Consider the following 13,582-nt stretch of genomic DNA (forward strand, 5'->3'; position numbering starts at 1 on the left):
TTTCATTAGAAACTATATTCAATAAGCTTTAATTACATAATTTATTCAGCTTCTAATTCATCTCCCATAATTTATGGTGATTTTCCAAAGTCACGTTACTGCTGCTGTCCCAAGCAGATTTATTACCAAATCACTCTTTCACACATACCTTGCATGCATGTTATTTAAACATGTATATCACCAATCAATCATCACATATCTATGATTTTACTTAAGTATAATCTCCATTTCATCATTTTAAAGCACAACGTGTTAGCTGATTTTTCCCTTTAACATCTAAGGCACATGCATGCTCATTTGTTTGGCTCAACTTTACCTATCTTCCATTTTTCATCAAAAGAACATCAAACAACAACTATTTCCTTCATTTTAACACAACTAAAAATCAAAATATACTTCAAGAGTTAAGGTAGAATCAAGAAGAACTCATGAACCTCAAAATAGAAATAAGGTACCAAGAACTTACCTTCAATTTTCCTCCTCCTAATGACCGAATACTCAAGAGCTTTCTCCTCTCCTTTCTCTTCTCTAACTTTCAGCTATGATGAACAAAGATGGACAAAACTTTGTTTTTTTCACCCCTTTTTCTTTTAATAAAACTTCATATTTCATCCATTTAATTCTTTAATACAAAAGACATGAAATTCTTATCATGAAACATTTACCTAACCCATTATCATGAAACATTTACCTAACCTATTATCATGGAACATTTACCTAGCCTATTATCAATTTGTATCAATTTGTACCATAAATTATGGATATCAAGTGCACATTTTGTCTACAACAACATGATGGCTAGCCACTTCATGTAAAATGGGAGGTTTGTCATGCAAATCCTCCTATTTTGCACTCCTATTTATTTGGCCACTTCAATTTAGCCTATAGCATTTTCAAACATTTTCACATTAGTCCTATTTCATAATTTCACTCACAATGACAAAATCAAAGCATGAAATTTTGCCAACATTCACAGAATTCCCGAAAATTGGGGCGTTACAACTCTACCCTCCTTAAAGAAATTTCGTCCTCGAAATTTACCTAATCCAAACAGATGAGGCTATTGTTGACGCATAGTCTCTTCTGATTCCCATGTAGCTTCTTCCCTTCCATGATTACGCCAAAGTACTTTCACTAACGGGACAGATTTCCTTCTGAGAACCTTAACATCTCGAGCCAATATTTGCAGGCTCCTCCTCAAAGGTCAAATCGATCGAACTTCAATTTACGCAATCGCACGACATGAGCAGGGTCAGAACGATAACGCCTTAACATGGAGACGTGAAAAACATCGTGAATCCTGTCTAACTCTGGAGGCAATTCCAATTGATAAGCCACTAGGCCTACTCGCTTCAAAACCCGATAAGGCCCAATGAACCGCGGACTCAACTTGCCCTTCTTACCAAACCTTAATATCTTCTTCCAAGAAGAAACCTTTAAGAAGATCATATCACCTACTGAGTACTCAATCTCCTTACGCTTCAAATCTGCATACGACTTTTTTCCTATCAGATGCTTCTTTTAACCGGTCCCTAATTATTCTGACCTTATCCTCAGTATCAGCTACCAACTCTGGTCCAAGAACTTATCGCTTTCCTAGTTCGGTCTAACAACTAGGTGTACGACACCTTCGTCCATACAGTGCTTCATACGGTGCCATTCGAATACTCGCCTGGTAACTGTTATTGTATGCAAATTCTGCCAACGGCAAGTAATCCTCCCAACTACCTCGAAAGTCAATCACGCATCCCCTCAACATGTCCTCCAGAATCTGAATAACCCTTTCCGATTGACCATCAGTCTAGGGATGGAAAGCCGTACTAAAATTCAATCGCATCCCCAATAACTCATGCAACCTTTGCCAAAACCGAGATGTAAATCTAGGAACCCGATCAGAAATAATCGAAACTGGGACTCCATGAAGTCGTACAATCTTCGCCACATACAGCTTGGCTAACTTTTGAAGTGAAAAGTCGATCTGAACAGTATGAAATGGGCCGATTTGGTCAACCTATCCACAATCACCCACACCGAGTCTTTCTTTGATGATGTCAAGGGCAGCCCACTCACAAAGTCCATGGTTACCCTCTCCCACTTCCAAAGTGGTATCTTCACTGACTGTAACAGTCCAGAGGGTAATTGATGCTCAGCTTTCACTTGCTGGCATGTCAGACATTTCTCTACAAATTCTGTTACTTCTCGTTTAAGACCAGGCCACCAGTACAATTCTCGCAAGTCGTGATACAACTTATTCCCTCCAGGATGCATGGCACATAGTCCCCCATGAGCTTCCTTCAATATTGTCTGCCTTAAATCAGAGTCTTTCGGAACACAAATTCTTCCTCGGAAACACAGAACCCCATCACCATTTAAACCGAACTCAGAAGTTTCCCCTTCCTTAACTTGTTGAAAACGAGCAACCAAAGACTCATTTTCCAACTCTTTTCCTTAATCTGGTCTACCCAGGTTGGCCTTACTTGCAATTCAGCCAACAAACTGCCATCATCATACAGACTCAAACGAGCAAACATTGCTCTCAGATCAGATACGGTTCTACGACTTAAAGCATCAGCTACCACATTAGCCTTGCCTGGGTGATACTCGATCGAACAGTCATAATCCTTAAGCAACTCAATTCATCTCTTTTGCCTAAGGTTCAACTCCTTCTGAGTCAACAAATACTTAAGACTCTTGTGATCTGTGTATATAATACACCTTTCTCCGTACAAGTAATGTCTCCAAATCTTAAGTGCAAATATCACTGCTGCCAACTCTAAATCATGAGTCGGATAGTTCCCCCCATGAGGCTTAAGTTGTCGTGATGCATATGCAACCACCTTACCCTCTTGCATTAACACGCACCCAAACCCACGTGTGATGCGTCATCGTACACAGAAAATCCTTCCAGACTCAGTTGAATTAACACGTTGCTTGATCGAACTTTCTTCAACTTCTCAAAAGCTTCCTGCTTGTTTCTTAGTCCATACAAACGGTACTCCTTTCCTTATGTGTTTTGTCGAGGTGCTGCCATCACAAAAAAACCTTCCACAAACCTTCGTAGTATCCTACAGTCCTAGAAAACTCCGTATTTTGACCTTGACCTAGGCGGCTTCCACTCCAAAATCGCTTCAATTTTTCGAGGTCCACCTTAATCCCCAGCAGAGACCGCATGTCCTAAGAAGGTTACCTCCCTCAACCAAAGTTCAGACTTGCTGAACTTCACAAAGAGCTCCTTCTCCCTTAACACTTGCAGCACTATACGGAGATGCTCATCATGTTTCGCTTCAGTTTAAGAATATACCAGGATATCGTTAATAAAGGTGACTACGAACTGATAAAAAAAATGGTTCGAACACACGATTCATCAGATCCATAAATGCTGCAGGAGCGTTCGTCAGTCCAAATGGCATAACCAGAAACTCGTAATGACCATACCGAATCCTGAATGCTGTCTTATGGATATCTGCCTCATTGACCCTTAACTGATGATATCCAGATCGAAGGTCGATCTTGGAAAATACAAAAGCTCCTCTAAGTTGGTAAAACAGATCGTCAATCCTTGGCAGTGGATACTTATTCTTAATCGTCAGTTTGTTCAACTGGCGATAATTAAAGCACATCCGCATCGTACCATCCTTCTTTTTCATAAATAGCACCGGTGCTCCCCATGGAGACACGCTTGGCCTAATGAAGCCCCTATCCAACAACTCTTGAATTTGAGTCTTTAATTCCACTAACTCCTTCGATGCCATCCTATACGGTGCGATGGACACGGGCACCGTTCCAGGCAACAAATATTTTCCAAACTCAACTTCTCGGTTCGGAGGCAATCTTGGAAGCTCCTCCGGAAAAACATCTTGGAACTCCTTTACGGTCCTAACCTTATCCACTGTCAGTCCCTCCTCTTCTGACTGACTTACAAATGCCAAATAGGCCTCACAACCTTTCCGAATCCACTTTTCGGCTCTTAAAGCCGAACTACATTGGACAAATAATCCCTTCGCTCACCTATCACTATAACCTCCTCATCCTTTGTGGTCCTTAACACCATTCGTTTAGCAGTACAATCCAGGGTCGTCTTATGCTTAACAAGCCAGTCCATTCCCAAAATGAGATCAAACTCTCTGAACGATAACTCCATCAGACCTCCAGGGAAAATCCTACCTTGAGTTTCTAAGGGTACATCCCTATATAGTTTGTCTACCCTAACCGAATGACCCAAAGGACTTAGAACAGATACCCCATTCACAATCTCCTCAGAGCAGTCAAAGTTGTCCATAATCCGTTCTGTGGCCTTCAACCAATATTCCGCCACATTTGGGGCTACACCAGATACGCCCCTAAAGATCTCCGCTCCGTTAGCCCGAAGTCGTTCAGAAATAAATCCCCGAACTCCATTGCCCGTACTTGCCTCGGTAACCCTTTCCAGAACACGAAGCATTACTTGTGACAGGGCATCATCCTCGGCACTATGGTCATGAGACTCTACCTCTGTTGCCGGTGGTACCGGTGCATCCACCGCCGGTATATGTCTCGAAGACGAAGATCTCGCTCGAGCACTTTTTCGGCCCCGTCCACGGCCTCTTGTACTCATATCGTATTATCTTAATTAAGAATTTTTATGCATCAATTAATATTCCAGTGTTTATTACAGATGTTTTATGAATCAGACAGTAGTTCAGCGTTTGTTTTCGTAGAATCGAAGTCTAGCTATAGTTTCAATCTCTTATCATATTTTCCTATGGTTTCAGTATCATCCTATCTAGAGTATCCTAGCAGGATTTCAGTATAGATAGATAAGTCAAAAAAATATTCAGAAGAGTTTAGAGTAATACTTACAGGCTTGGGCTTGAGATTCGGAATGTCACCTTCTAAAGATCTAAATTTTGAAAATCACGTTTTTCGCAATCTTTATAATTTTTTTCATTTTCAAAAATCTTTGTTTTTGTAAACCCATTCCACAGCCGAGTTGTTGTAACCTAGGCTCTGATCCACTAAATGTAGCACCCCAAACCCGGCCCAAAAGTTATGGTCGGATCCGACATGCCACATCAAAAATGTTAAAAAAAAATTTCCATTCTAAGTCTAGAAAATCGTACTTGATGTTCAAAAGATTAATTCATTAAGGGTTAAAGTGAATGGAAGCTGTGCACCAAGTAGGAAACCTGAAAAGAGGTGGTGAGTCCATCGGATTGCTTAAGTACCAAGCTCCTTCGGATCCAATCCTAGACATGCATCTTGCCATTGCCACACCTTAACGTCATGGATATTTCGAGAAACCGATTTTATTAAGTCATTTTAGGAAAAGTGATTAATTTTGGAAAAATACTTTCATTGCGGAAGCTTTGCTTGTTGTCGTGTTATTTTGAAATCAACTGTTGTTTTTGAAAACGCTACTAAAGCTATCCAATTTCAACAGTTAAAATAAGTATTACCTATCTTAGTAATACATATTAAAACCATCAAAAATAATTAAGCGGCCTTATTACATTTAAAAGCCCAAAACTTCAACGTAAATAAAAGGATGTCCAGTTCACGAAGAAAATCAAACTTTCGAGCGGGTGGCCACTTGAATTCCTTCACACTCAAGCCCACTATGGTTGGGGATTTCTACGTGGATGAAAATAAAAGGGTGAGTTTGGGAAACTCAGGTGTGCAAGGAAAACCCATTCAAAGCCCAAGTCACTCAAGCCCATTGGGCCTAAGCCCATTCAGTAATTGATGATCTTGGGCGAGCCCTTTTGATTACAATAAAGCGGGCCTTAGCCTCTTATTCAGATAACGATGGCCCATAGGCCCATTTCAAAATACATGCAACATCAATAAACATATGCAAACCCATTTGGGGAGACTACTCAACCCACCAACCACTACACTCCACCGTACCAGCCATACACTCCATGTGGGAATAGCTCAACCCACCCCCAAGACTCCACAGTTGTAGCCTTCTTTGCTCGATTAACGATAGAATTGAGGCAAAGCCTCCAAGATGTGGACAAGCCACTTTTAGTACTTCCTCCGTTAATATCCCAATCCCATGCATCGATAATAACAACATGGCATGCGATAAATAACAACATCAAACATGCATTTAGGTCAATTTAACCTGGGGTATTTGGTAATTTATCTACTAGGGGTAAACGTAAATTTTCCACTTTTAAAGGTATTTCAGAATTTATCTATTTTAGGGTTTTTCATGCATATTCCTACTTTTCACGTACTAACGAATCACGTCATCGAGGGTTCTTATCGAATTGGGCAGTTGGCCCATCATTTCAATTTTGGCCCATTAAGCCCAAAAATATCGAGGGCACGAAATCATGCACTTTGCGTCCAAACATTGCAGCTTACCAAAAACATTAATCGATTTACCTCACGAGCATTCGCACACTCGCAAATCTACAAAATATCGGTTTTCAGCATTTCACTTTTTCGGCTTTTGCCGATCTAGACTAAGAAAGAGGGTGTTAGTTACACACTTTTGCGACGATATCTTGACGAGATCCACACACGAACTGCCTACAATTGGATTACTAACACGTTAATCTAACTATTCAAATACAAACTACGTATTAACCCCTTACAATATTCGGCCAACCACACCTGTAGATCATAGTAAGCTTATAAGAAATCAATAAGCAACTCATTAACAAATTTTTTGTCAATGTTTACCACATAATCATAATTTCACTGCAAGTTGTCTTCCTGAGCAATAGTCACTAAATTATTTATAACTGGAGCTACGAAACTCCAAATCAAGTGCCGTTAATTTTCCCTGAAAATAGACTCATATATCTTATATCCATAAAATTTTCAGAAGTTTTGGTTTGGCCAATCAATACCAGAATTTTCTCAAAATTTCGCATGTTTCACTGTTTGACTAATCTGACCACTCTTCATTACGAATCAAATTTCTCATTGTACAGAATTCAAAATATGTTCTTGTTTATTTCATTAGAAACTAGACTCAATAAGCTTTAATTACATAATTTATTCAGCTTCTAATTCATCTCCCACAATTTATGGTGATTTGCCAAAGTCACATTACTGCTGCTGTCCCAAGCAGATTTATTACCAAATCACTCTTTCACACATACCTTGCATGCATGTTATTTAAACATGTATATCACCAATCAATCATCACATATCTATGATTTTACTTAAGTATAATCTCCATTTCATCATTTTAAAGCACAACGTGTTAGCTGATTTTTCCTTTTAACATCTAAGGCACATGCATGCTCATTTGTTTGGCTCAACTTCACCTATCTTCTATTTTTCATCAAAAGAACATAAAACAACAACTATTTCTTTCATTTTAACACAACTAAAAATCAAAATATACTTCAAGAGTTAAGGTAGAATCAAGAAGAACTCATGAACCTCAAAATAGAAACAAGGTACCAAGAACTTACCTTCAATTTTCCTCCTCCTAATGACCGAATACTCAAGAGCTTTCTCCTCTCCTTTCTCTTCTCTAACTTTCAGCTATGATGAACAAAGATGGACAAAACTTTGTTCTTTTCACCCCTTTTTCTTTTAATAAAACTTCATATTTCATCCATTTAATTCTTTAATACAAAAGACATGAAATTCTTATCATGAAACATTTACCTAACCCATTATCATGAAACATTTACCTAACCCATTATCATGGAACATTTGCCTAACCTATTATCATGGAACATTTACCTAACCTATTATCATGGAACATTTACCTAACCTATTATCAATTTGTATCAATTTGTACCATAAATTATGGATATCAAGTGCACATTTTGTCTACAACAACATGATGGCTAGCTACTTCATGTAAAATGGGAGGTTTGTCATGCAAATCCTCCTATTTTGCACTCCTATTTATTTGGCCACTTCAATTTAGCCTATAGCATTTTCAAACATTTTCACATAGGTCCTATTTCATAATTTCACTCACAAATGACAAAATCAAAGCATGAAATTTTGCCAACATTCATAGAATTCCCGAAAATTGGGGAGTTACAATTATTTTTAATACAATTTTAATTATGGATCTCTGAAATTTATGATATCATTTTCTTTTTTCAATTTTACTTGTAAATGTAGCGTATGCTTTCCAATATTAGTTTTCACCATGACAAAACGAATAAATATTTTCAAAAGAGAACTCTATTTTGTAATTTCGTATCACTTTATTAATCCTACCCACCTTTTATAGTCACATGACACTATCTCTATCTCTATCTACCTCTAAAGTATTACCCCATTAAGCTTTATATAATTTTATTGCTTCTTAGATTACAATATCACTATAATCAAATCACGAAGCTGAGAAATTAAGATGTTCTTCTGTTTCTTTTCACATTGCCAGTGTGGCTTTTGCTTCTATTTTTTCTGATCCTGTGGGAAATGTCCCTAAGATTTGTCTTTTTAGTTTCCTAAATCTTGAGAGGATGAGTTGGCAGTGAACTTTTACTTAAAGCTGCAAATGAAGAACACCATTTTATTTAGACATTTTGTTTCCTTGCTTATTGTTGGATTTATTGTTTGAGCTCAGTTCCAGTTTTGGCTCAAAATGGACCGTTCACAGATCATGTTATGCTCATTTCTGTTTGGCGTTCTATAATTCGATTTAGATTCCTACTATAATGTGGAGTTCCTATTTAAGTTTTTATTTCATTTTCTATTTTGATTGTTTGCTTTATGTTTCCTTTCTCATGTTTGGTTGCTGAATTGTAAGGCAGATTGAAGTAGTTGGTTGGGATCATTGCTAGTTTTGAAAGATCTGATATCTTATTTTCTATTTTTTTCTTTTCCCCACTCTTACTGTAAGCTTAACCCTTATGATTAAGAGAAACGAAAAGAGTTTTGTTCCTAATTGTTGTCTCATATTGTTTCATATTTACTGTATGTTTGTGGTGTATGCAGAAGGAGTGAGTTTAGGTGCATAGAATAATGAGATATTAGAACTACCACAAGCACCAGTACTAACAACTTATAAGTCTCCAAGCACGCTGGTGTTGGCAGGACAAAGGACAAATAGGCCAGACCTTCTGCGCCATTTTAAGCATTATCACAGTGGTTGCAATATTACCAACTGCCACTACTGGGCGATAAAGTCTTTAGTTTACCTTGCTTTCTTGATAGCCTGTTGATTGATCTGTTGAATCTAATTACTTTATAGATTGTTCACTTTTAGCAGTATTGGATTGTATATACATATATATATTATACTTGAACTAATAAATCTGCATCTTTATGCTGAGGTTAAATTGCAATCTGTGTCAAATGATAATAGATTGTTATTGTTAATAAGAAAGTGTAATTTATTCAACCAAAAACCAAATGAAGAAGTTATTTTATACTCATTTAGGAAATGCTAAAGATACCATTAAGCTAACATGTTTCAGCGTGCACCTTGTCATTAAGGATCGTATCCTGCTTGCTCATATATGTATCAGATATTTCTGATTAGCATTTTCAACTGTTTTGTGTACAGTAAATTGGATTTACAGGGGCAGTGGGATTAATATTTGTTGCGTTGTGGTCCGTTTCTTTTGGCTTGGTTCTTTTGGCATATCATTGCTGTAGATGGAGAGTAAACATTAAAGGAAAAAGAATAGATCATTCTCAAACAATTTGTCTTATACTACTCATATTGTTCACTAGTGCTGCAGCGTAATAACTCTAACTTATAGAACTTTAATGTCTATAATGTTAATGTCTACAATGTTATGGAGCTTTTACTATCTTATTTACTTTGTTTATGATTTTATTGGTGCCTTTTCTTTTCAATAGAAAAAAAAATGATAAACATATAATTAACTAAAAACAAGATGTGGAAAGCAAAAATTAAAAATTAAAAAGCAAAGCACCGAGCAAATTATCTTGTACTTATTTATGCACTTTCCATGACTGTGTGTGTTTTATGCTTATGTTCTTTCTTGTATTTATTTATGCTCATGTTCTTTTCTTTATCTAAGCAGCGAATTGTTTCCTGAACAGGATTGGATGCATTCTTCTTTCAGTTAGGCAAGATGAGTTTCATGGTAAAGTGTTGCATACTTTGAAATATGTTGTAAACCAGTCCGACTACACTCTGCAAATCCTAAATAATGTTACACAATACCTTTCTCTTGAAAAACCATCAATGTGACTGAGTTGTTCCCTCCTTCCAATGTCATGACTGACATCGACAAGTTGAACATAGATTTAAATGCAACAGCAGATACACTTACAGAGAAGACTGATGAAAATGCTGTCAAAATAAGAAGAGTCTTCAATGTTGTATATAGTCCCCCTAAACCATTTGATATTGCCTCATTATTGTCAAACTAGCATGCAAATCAAAGTATTTCGAATTTGTTTTTAAACGATTGGCATTGATCTCCGTGGTAGCAGTGATGCTAATTTTGGCCCTGCTTGGTCTTTGTAAGTATCACTATAATATATTACTGATTTGTATCTTATATGTTTCTCGACCATTACCATGTCTTGCCGATTTAAAATTTTGTTCATAATTTTGTTGCAGTGTTGTCTGTTCTAGGGCACCAACATAACATTCACATGTAAGTTCTTTTGGGGCCTATATAATGTTTTTTCCATTTTCCATCTATACTTTTACATGATGAAATAACTAAACATCAAACTTTTTTCTACAATCCTTGTTTTCTGAATTTTCAAATTAGTTATTTACCTTATCTTATTGATCACATTTAGAATATAAACAAAAATGGAAAATAGGAAACTTGTTCTGAAATTAAATGGCACTTAGTCTGGGAATTCCTCTATTTCGGTTATTCTACAAATTCACAACTCTTTCTAACACTATCAATAAATTGTTGCAGATTCATAGTGAGCGGCTGGTTACTAGTAGCTACTACTTTCATCCTTTGTGGAGTTTTTATACTCCTGAACAAGTAAGATGTTAGACTTAAACTTTTCCTACATGCTTTCTTGTAAGAAATCTAACATCCTATCAGCATCCGCATGTTTAGAGACTGTTAACATTTGATACAAGATGCATTGGCACCTTTTTGCATTTGCTAATTCAAGGTTGCATACTGAAACAATATATCAAATGTATCAGTTTTGTGGTTGTAGTTTGTTTGAAAAAATTGATCCTCCATGTCATTTCTACTTATTTGCTTTTTCCCCCTATTACCATATATGATTACTTGGCTGCTATTCTTTGTTGGAAGAAAGCTTAAAGAAATTTAACCTTGACTTGTCTACGACAAAATGCTTATATGGATGTCATCGTCTGACGGATGAATGACCTGTTTTGTGTGTTTCAGTGCGATTTCCAACACTTGTTTGGCTATGGAAGAATGGGTGGAAAATCCACATGCAAAGACCGCACTTAGCAACATACTTTCTTATGTTGATCAAAGAACAACAAACCATACACTCACTCAGAGCAAACAAGTCATCAATAGTTTAGTAAAAGTTGTCAATACATATATTTATACCTTTGCCAATTCTAATCCTTCCCCTGATGACAATCGTTAGTATAATCAATCCGGGCCTTCAATGCCTCCTGTATGTTCTCCATTTGATTCTCAACTCTAAGATTGTCAATGTGAGTCAAATGAGGTGTCTATTGCAAATGCTTCTCTAGTATGTTTACCAAATTTGATAATTTGGTTTGAGTTTTTTCTTCTTTTTGTTCACAATTTATTTCCCACAGACATTACCGGAACAATTTTGTCTGTCCAAAGTGAACAAAGAGTCTTTGGATATTGAATAGTTATTTTTGCATGTGAAGCTTTTCTACCTTCAAGATTGAACAAAGAGTCTTTGGATATTGAATAGTTATTTTTGCATGTGAAGCTTTTCTACCTTCAAGATTTAGCTTTAGGTGATACAAACATATTTAGCCATCAAAAAATAAATAATTATCCATTCAATATTGTGTTACCGATTTAGTCGAGATTGTAAACTAAATAAATTGTTGCTCTTAGCTTTTGCTTGTAAAGATGTTCCACACTCTACAAAAATAAGGTTTGTTGTGTGTTTGTGTTAATAGTCAAATACCTAGACCGATGCATATCTGGAAAAAGGTACAAAGATATATGATCCCCCAATAACTGTTCAAATACATGAAAAAACTTGGAAAAGAAATAAGCATACCTGAGTTGAACATATGTCCATATCCAACATTCACACTCAAGTCCCAGTAAAATGGCCTAGTCATTTAGTGTTTGAGGAAAGCATGATATTATTTGTCGTTGCAACTAAGTTTCAATGAACTTTCAGGTAGAATTCACAAATAGTATAACTTTTACCCTTGACAATGATAAACACCGCATTGCAAATTATGTACTAAAATTTAAAAGGCTCCTATTCATGCAAGAAAAGTTCGACTAGATTAAATTTTTATATTTTTTCAGGTTTGGTAAAACTTCACGTACATGGTCTCGGCATCTGGGCTATGCACCATAACTAGAAGGATAACACCTGATAGATTCATGCAACTGGTGGCAGCAGTTAATGAGAGCTTCGCTTTCGAGCACTATACTCCGCTCTTACTTTGCCTGCAAAACTGTGATTTTGTTAGGGATATGTTACAAAAGATTGGCTCAAATTACTACCATCCATTAGAGCATTACCTTAAGATAGTAAATGCAGGACTGGGGTAAATCTCAGTTGGAGTATTGCTTTGCCTAGTTCTTTGGATATTCTATGCTGACTGCCCTTGCCAGGTAGATACCATTGTGAAGTTATTGTTTCCAATAAAATATATGAATTGCAGAAAGATTTACAGCCCAGAGAGCAACAAGATAAGAGTATTATCAACTACAACTAATTGTGTCTAAATTGTAGCAAGAAATTAGGTTGAAAAGCATTCATTTTTGTTGTTATCCCATATTAGGAAAGGAACCAAGGTGGGGCAAAGCTCCATTGTAAGTGGGGGTGGGTAATTCTAATTTCTGTCACTGTGCTGTCATATAATTTTTTTATTATTGGCATCTCTGCTTACATAAATCCCTTATTTCCCATCATAGTATGTTGCAGCTTATAAGTGTGTATAGTATGATTTTTCAAATATATGGATAAGTTATTTTTTATCAAATTGGAAAAGAGACTATATTATTACATACTTACCAGCCTTGGCAATTCCAAGCAGTGATGGTCCTCATGTATGACATAAATGACCGCACCAAGAGATTGAGCCAAGACGTGGACACCCAAAGGAAGATCTATAGCAATGCTAGCTATACATGTGAGTTACTTTCCACTTCTTGATTCCTCTAGAGAAGCTCCCAACTATCCTGTAAATCCGTACGATATTACAACTTTTAATCTGTTGGGTAGCCTTTAAACAATCGAGCTCAATGGTGATACAAGCCTGATCGGGCCCATCCGACTACGGCCAAAATCCCTAATCCATTTTCCATATGAGTCTCCAATAACATCAAGCCATGTTGGATTTGTAAGCACCATCAACATTCAACTTCCAAACAAACAGAAGGAGGAGACCACGAAATTTGCCTCCAACATCTCACAACTCTGCTGTTTATTTCAAGGTTTTCTTGGGATAAGTACACTGCTCCAACAGGTTTTCATTATGAATGAGTCCACTGCATCAATAAATATATTT

The 13,582-nt window shown here is 36.8% G+C and overlaps 1 pseudogene; it reads left to right on the forward strand.

Annotated features, from left to right (window-relative positions):
- The first annotated feature begins 8,888 nt into the window (after positions 1–8,888).
- On the forward strand, positions 8,889–12,787 carry LOC108477585 (uncharacterized; annotated as a pseudogene).
- Positions 12,788–13,582: the final 795 nt, after the last annotated feature.

The sequence above is a fragment of the Gossypium arboreum genome, chromosome 12, assembly GCF_025698485.1.
Source record: "Gossypium arboreum isolate Shixiya-1 chromosome 12, ASM2569848v2, whole genome shotgun sequence".
In the NCBI taxonomy this organism is placed as follows: Eukaryota; Viridiplantae; Streptophyta; class Magnoliopsida; order Malvales; family Malvaceae; genus Gossypium; species Gossypium arboreum.